This window comes from Lontra canadensis, unplaced genomic scaffold, assembly GCF_010015895.1.
Source record: "Lontra canadensis isolate GAN:19392208 unplaced genomic scaffold, GSC_riverotter_1.0 scaffold231, whole genome shotgun sequence".
NCBI lineage: Eukaryota > Metazoa > Chordata > Mammalia > Carnivora > Mustelidae > Lontra > Lontra canadensis.
Genome location: NW_022631225.1, coordinates 295572 through 302558, shown reverse-complemented (window position 1 = coordinate 302558; position 6987 = coordinate 295572). Strand labels below are relative to the sequence as shown.

Below are 6987 nucleotides of genomic sequence, written 5' to 3'. Positions count from 1 at the left end.
CTCATCATCCATCTCCCCAGTCTTCACTCATCTCCCTCCATCAACCTGTGGTTTGTACTCTATTACTAAGAGTCACTTATGGTTGTTTCCCTCCCTCCTCTTTTTTCTTTTGCCACTTCCCTTATATTCATCTGTTTTCCTTCACAAATTCCACATGTGAGTCATAAATGGGAGAAGATAATTGCATATCTGATAACGTTTAATATCCATAATCTATAAAGACTTTACCACACTCAACATACAAATAATGCAGTTAAGAAATGGGCAGAAGAAAGGAATAAACATTTATTGAAGGAAGTCATCCAGAAGGATATCACGTACATGAAAAGACACTCAACATCAGTCATCATCGGGAAAGCACAAATCAAAACCATGGAAAGATGTTACCTCATACCTGTCAGAATGACTAAAATCCAATACCTGTTGAACACAATTCTCAGATCTATGGAAATTTCATTAGTGATTCACATCAAATATAGTTGGAAACATATAGAGACATGGTTTCTAGGTCTACTATTCCCAGGACAAGTAGTTGACCCTCACCCTACTCAGAGAGGAGACATTTCCCATATAATAGAATCTATAAAATTATACCCTCGGGAGGGAAAGATCTCAGCGGTTTGAGGGTACCTGATAGATCATAGGGACTTGATTCAAGATTCCTGCTCCCCTCTGAATACAATAATTAGAGCAGGATATTGTAGTCAAGGAGCAGAATGAGTATCTCAAGTAAAGGAAGTAAGTATGAGGACATATCCTTTCAAAAGGACAATCTGTAATGGTTATGCTGAGTGGTAACTCCTCATATGTTGGATAAATTGGGAAGAGCGAAGAGGAGTCCTTGTTATCTCTGCAAGGGTCTGTGACAACTGCTGGTGTACTGGGACCATCAGGGTGCACTCACAATGCCTCTGACTCAAAAACCATGGAACGCATAATCCAGGACAAGAGGTGGATTGGGCCTGGTCTTCTCTCAAGGGCTTCTAGCTAAGTGCTCTGTTAAGTTCTCCCAGAAAGGACACAGTAAACATTTTGTAAATCTTTGGAAATTCAGAAGAGTCCTCCATGTTTTGGAATAAACCATTAAAATGGTAATAACCACACTTGCCAAGGGCAAAGCATTGGGATAAACATAATTGATATCATCATTGAAATAAATATGAATGTAGAAGTACAGTGACCCCCATTTTAAAGACAAAGAATTGTATTTAGCAGCATGCTTTCTGATTTCAGGTGTTCTGAGGTTAATTGCTTAACTAATAATTCCATTCTTTTATCCTTATTGAAGTTTACCATTGATGTCTTCCAAGAGATAAGGTATAAATGCCCCTTGTAGTTGTTGATAACCCACAGTGTCTTCAGCAGCTCTGTGAGTCTCTGTCAATGGTTCTCAGTGTCTCCAAGTTTCTGTGACAAAAAGTCCTGGTCTCCACACATCAGTCTACTGGGACTTCTGCAAATTCAGGAAGCCTGTGAATCTCATGTCCAACTCTGTCCTGCAGAAGGCTAAAGGGAGCAAATAGGTCCCATGGTGAGGAGCATAGACTCACACTCTGTGGCTTAATTTCACCTGCTGTGTGCCCCTGGACATTCACACAACAATTCTGTGCTGCAGTGTGTACATATCCACCTGTAAAATAGTGGTAAAATAAGTACCTACAACACAATAATGGGGTGCATATGTGAAAAAAACGAAGATAATGGGTGCTAAGTAGTTTCTCTAAGAAAACCACAAAATAAAAGAGCATGGTTTCCTCAAAGATATCTTGCTGAACAAACTCCACCAGGACCCTCACGAATGCTCTAGGTCACTGCCATCTTGAGAATGCTACCTGGAAAATGTGTTATATATGCAGAGAATATGCAAATATGACCTTCCATCTGCTGATTAAAACAGCGCAGCCCTGACTCTGCAGCTGGGAGAGGAACCCCAGCACAGTATTTCCAGGTGGTCCATTCAGTAATCAAGACAGAACATTAACAATTCACCATGGAGTTTGCACTTGGCTGGGTATTCCTTGTTGCTCTTTTAAAAGGTAATTCATGGTGAGCAAGAGACCTTGAGGATGTGAGTGGATATGACTTAGAGAAACCATGGATGTGTCACAGTTTCCTCACAAGGACGTCTATGTCTGCAGATGTCCAATGTGAGGGGCAGCTGGTGGAGTTTGGGCGAGACCTGGTAAAGTCTGGTGGTCCCTGAGACTCTCCTGCGCAGCCTATGAATTCACCTTCGGTAGCTATGACATGAGCTGGGTCCGCCAGGCTCCAGGGAAGGGGCTGCAGTGGGTCGCATGGACTAGCTATGATGGAAGTAGCACAAACTATGCAGACTCTATGAAGGGCGAGTTCACCATCTCCAGAGACAACGGCAAAAACACGCTGTATCTGAAGATGAACAGCCTCAGAGCCCCGGACACAGCCCTGTATTACTGTGCAAGAGACAGAGTGGGAGGACATCAGTTTGAGTCCAGACACAAACCTCACTGTAAGAGGGGTCTGGACCACCAGCGGGTGCACACTAATCACTAATTCTGTCTTTAAGCACAGGAGTAGATGCAGAAGGGGGTTATGGGCAGGTTTCCTGTAAGGGTCTGGGGATTCCTCTCCATAGAAGTTTCCATCAGGGACCCTCTCTGCACACATGATTTTGTGCTTACCTCTTCACTCTCTGACTTCAAAAGTTTGTTCTAATTGGAAAATAATTATACTAAAATGCAGAAAATACAGAGTCACTCACATTGTTTATTCCTGTCCTAAAATACCAGTGAATCACAAATTTCCTGATGCTTGTCAACTTTACAGGAATCCCAGAGGCACACAGTATGCAGCACAGTCCACCCAGATGAAGCTGTACACTTGATAGAAGGAGCATAAAGTGCATGCTGGACATGAGGCCACAGAGGCATAAACAGTCTAAAGCAAAAGAAGAAAGGGGCTTGGTGGGGGTGGGTGGTGTCACTATCTTAAACAAAGTTCACAGCATCAATATTAGCAACAACATGGGAAAGCACTGAAACCTACACCAGGTGTGTTTTGGATGTGGAGTCTGAACATTACACACACACACACACACACTCTCTCTCTCTCTCACACACACACAAACACACACACACTTATTTACTCTCACAAGAGAATAAAACCTTCATCACTTTGTCCTATTTTTTCTGCAGCAAAGGTGGTCCTAATAGAGAAATATACAGCATGCAAGAAGACATCAAGAAGCAAGAAAAATCTGAAAGACACACTAACGTGTTGGGTGGCTCAGTGGGTTAAGCTTCTTCCTTTGTCTCAGGTCATGATCTCAAGGTCCTGGAATTGGGCCCCACATCAGGCTCTCTGCTCAGTGGAGAGTTTGCTTTCCCCTCTCTTTCTCTCTGCCAGCCTCTGCCTACTTGTGATTTCTCTCTCTGTCAAATAAATACAAAAAAACTCTAAAAAATGAAAAAGAGTCCAGCTAATGTTACACCTGAAGGATCTTGAGAAAGTACAATGACTAAAGCTTAAATACAGCAAAAGGAAGGATATACTAGAGACTAGAGCAGAAATAAATGATATAAAATTTAAAAAGAGAGAGAGAACAGATTAAAAAATCAAGATCTGTTTCTCTGGAAAAAAATAAAATTGAGAAACTTCTGCCTAGATTTATCAAAAATAAAAGAGAAATCCCCAAATAAATAACATCAGAAATCAATATATTTCTCTGGGGGAACAAACAGTGTTTTGGAGAGGTGGGGGTCAGGGGATGGGTTAATTTGGTAATAGGCAATAAGGACATGTGTTGGATGAGCACTGGGTGTTATATACAAATAAAGAAATGTTGAATACAGTAGCCAAAAGTAATGGTGGCTAACTGAACGTAATTTTAAAAGGAATTTAAGCAGATAATATTGTGAGAATATATAAATAAATAAATAAATATAGAATTCTAGGAGGAATATTCCCCAGTCCAAATCCTGAAATTATACTCAAAATTTTGTGTTCAAACCAGGGGTGGTTGGGGTGGGGGATGGGATAACTGGCTGATGGGCATTAAGGAGGGCACTTGATGGAATGAGCACTCGGTGTTATATGCAACTGATGAATCACTAAATCTACCTCTGAAACCGGTAACGTACTGTGTGTTAACTGAACTGGATTTAAATTAAAAAATTTAAAACATAAAATAAGAAATCAGGGGTGGTTGGGTTACATTGGGAGAGTATGTGCTATAGTGAGTGGTGAGTGCTGAGAAGTTTGTAAGTCTGAGGATTCACAGACCTGTACCACTGGGGCTAATAATACATTATATGTTAATAAAAATTAAATAAAAAAGAAATCAGTCTCATCTAGTGTGTCATTCAAAGTCCTTGTTTTGAAAAATGCCACTGGCATTTTGATAGGGATGGCACTGGAAGTATAGATTGCTCTGGACAGTATAGATATTTTAACAATGTTTATTATTCCAATTCATGAGCATGGAATGCTTTTTCATCATTTTGTGCTGGGACAAGCACTCCTAAAATTTGTATGGAACCAGAGAAGACCTCGCACTGCTAAGGAAATGTTGAAAAAAAAAGAAAAACTGGGACATCACATTACCTGATTTCAAGTTTTATTAAAAAGCTGTAATCACCAACACATCATGGTACTGGCACATAAACAGACACATACACCAGTAGAACAGAGAAGAGAGCCCAGATTGGACCCTCAACTTTATGGTCAAATAATCTCAGACAAAGCAGGAAAAAGTATACAGTGGGGAAAAAAAACTAATGATGTACTGCATGGTCACTAACATAACACAATAATTTTAAAAATGCTGTAATAGAAAAAAAAAAGAAAAACATTCTCTTCACGCACTAGAATATGGCTGAGTGAAATAAGTCAAACTGAGAGAGTCAAATATCGTATGGTTTTGCTTATTTGTGGAGCATAAAGAATAACATGGAGGACAGGGGGAGATGGGGAGGAGAAGGGAGTTGGGAGAAATTGGAGGGGGAGACAAACCATGAGAGACTGTGGACATGGAGGAACTAACTGAGGGGAGGCGGATAGGAGTTTGGGTGAGCCTGGTGGTGGGCATTATGGAGGGCAAGTATTGCAAGGAGCACTGGGTGCAGTACATAAACAATGAATTCAGGAACACTGAAAAGAAATTAAGAAATGAATGGATATTTTTCTTAAAGAAAGAAAGGAAGCAAACAGGTGATTAAGCCCACCCGAAGTCAGCACACTCCAATTTCAAATTAGATTACAAAGCTATTGTCATGAAAACAGTATGGTACTGGCATTAAAAACAGACACACAGGACAATGGAACACAATGGAAAGCTTGGAATCTGATAATCCTAGTATGTTTGGCAAAATTTATTCATTCATATTTTAAAGGTATATTTCAGCTTGACTCTGATAGAATTATTAACTCTGAATGGGAATTTATAATCTTGATTTCCCGTATCAGTATTCCCTACCAATAAATGCATTTAAAAAAATATATTTATTTATTTGACAAAAAGAGATCACAAGTAGGCAGAGAGGCAGGCAGAGTGGGTGAAGCAGGCTCCTGGCTAGGCAGAGAGCCTGATGGAGGGCTCCATTCCAGGACCACAGGATCATGACCTGAGCCACAGGCAGAGGTTTTAACCCACTGAGCTGCCCAGAAGCTTGATAAATGCATTACTTAAACAAACAAACAAACAAACAAACAAAAACCCAAACAAACAAACAAAAGAATACTACATACTTTCTAAGTGCTCTAAGTGATCTTTGTAGATCAAAAAGTGATCTACAAACAATGCAATCATTGTTTTTAACTTGTAAAGAATTGAACCTAAGTCTGGAGCTAAATATACACTCAGAGGACATGCAAATAGGGTCTTCCTTCCACTGAATAAAACAGCCCAGCCCGGACCATGCAGCTGGGAGAGGAGCCCCAGCCCTGGGATTTCCAGGTGTCCACATTCACTGATCAGGGCAGAACACCAAGAACTCACCATGAACTTTGTACTTGGCTGGGTTTTCCTTGTTGCTCTTTTAAAAGGTAATTCATGGTGAACAACAGACGTTGAGGATGTGAGTGGATATGAGTGAGAGAAATTATGGGTGTGTGACAGTTTCCTGACTAGGATGTCTTGTGTCTTGTGTCTGACTAGGTGTCCAGTGTGAGGTGCAGCTGGTGGAGTCTGGGGGAGACCTCGTGAAGCCTGGGGGGTCCCTGAGTCTCTCCTGTGCAGCCTCCGGATTCACCTTCAGTAGCTACCACACGAATTGGGTCCGCCAGGCTCCAGGGAAGGGGGTGCAGTGGGTCGCATATATTAGCAGTAGTAGTAGTTACACATACTATGCAGACTCTATGAAGGGCCGATTCACTGTCTCCAGAGACAACGGCAAGAACACGCTGTATCTGCAGATGAACAGCCTGAGAGCCGAGGACATGGCCGTGTATTACTATGCAACAGACACAGTGAGGGGACATCAGTGTGAGCCCAGACACAAACCTCAAACTACAAGGGTATCAGACCAGCAGAGGGTGCACACTACTCACCAATTCTGTCTTTAATCCTAGGAGCAGGAGCAGATGGAGTCTATGGCATATTTCCTGTCAGGGTCTGGGGATTCCTCTCCATAGAACAGTTTCCCCAAGGGAGCCTCCTTGACATTATTCTGTGCTTACCTATTCACTCCCTGACTTAGAAACTTAGTTGCAACTGGAAGACAAATATTAAAAAAAAAAAGAGTCAGTTACATTAATTTCCTCTTGTCCTTAAATATCAGTAAATTACAAATATCCTGATGCAGGTCAAAAAAACCTTCATAAAAATCTCAGTGGCACTCACTGTGGATCACAAGAACCTCCAGCAGAGCCAGAGGAACACACACACACACACACACACACACACACACACACACACAGGAGTATAAAACCTCTACTGAAACAATAAAATTAAATTTAAGAAAAGAGTAGAAAACCTCTATCACCATCCTGTAATTTCTCTGCAGCAAAGGT

General features: G+C 41.2%; 2 pseudogenes; both read left to right on the top strand.

The window, feature by feature from the left end:
• The first annotated feature begins 1990 nt into the window (after positions 1-1990).
• On the top strand, positions 1991-2532 carry LOC116862293 (annotated as a pseudogene).
• A 3379-nt stretch (positions 2533-5911) lies between these two features.
• Positions 5912-6479, top strand: LOC116862301 (annotated as a pseudogene).
• The last annotated feature ends 508 nt before the right edge of the window (positions 6480-6987 follow it).